The following is an 854-nucleotide window of genomic DNA, read 5'->3' as shown; positions in this document are numbered from 1 at the left end:
TATATATGAAAGCACTTAGCACCATGTCTAGAACTTAATTCTTTAAAAATTAGCTATATTATGGGCCGGCCCGATGGCGCACTGGATAGTGTGCCACTTGGGAAGCGCGGTGGCGCTCCCGCTAGAGGGTTCGGATCCCACGTGCGGACCGGTTCCCGCTCACTGGATGAGCGAGGCGCAGGAGCAGCACCGAGGGTTGCAATCCCGTTGCCGGTCCCTGGTCCGGTACGGGGGCAACACTGAGGGTTGCGATCCGTTGCCGGACACGGAAAAAGACAAAAAGACAAAAAAAAAAAAAATTAGCTATATTAATAATAGATTTTTATCTTAAATGTTCCAAAAACTTTTAAAATTCAATCGATAAAATGCAGTTATACCATTATACCAAACTCTAAAGCATCTGGCAGCTACATTTTTCAAAGTGTACCTATTCTGAAATGTAGTAACACCATTGGGAAAACTTCTAACAGAAAGACTGCTAAATTATTTGCATTGAAATCAGTCTACGTATATGATATATATTCATAAATTGGTCAGTATCAGAAAATATAAGTGATTGATTGCTGACTCACTTATAAACAGAGCTGGGCAGCACGATAATCTGATAGTATTCTTGAACTATTTACCGATGCAAGAAAGCTTTCAGTTTACAGGTGTGCTCACACACACACTTTGAAAGTGAGTTGTATTTGGCTTTAGGAATACAACTAGTCCAGTTTATAAACAATCCTGTTTAGTTACTTGAAATCATTTACTCTCACACTCTTGCACAACTGAAGGAAAAGTTACCTCTATTAAGCCCCAAATCTTCATTGTGTAGGTGTGTTAGTGTCATCTCTACAGCTTCCACACAC

This window comes from Galeopterus variegatus, unplaced genomic scaffold (assembly GCF_000696425.1).
Source record: "Galeopterus variegatus unplaced genomic scaffold, G_variegatus-3.0.2 Scaffold247, whole genome shotgun sequence".
NCBI classification, from domain to species: domain Eukaryota; kingdom Metazoa; phylum Chordata; class Mammalia; order Dermoptera; family Cynocephalidae; genus Galeopterus; species Galeopterus variegatus.
This window is presented reverse-complemented; position numbering follows the sequence as displayed.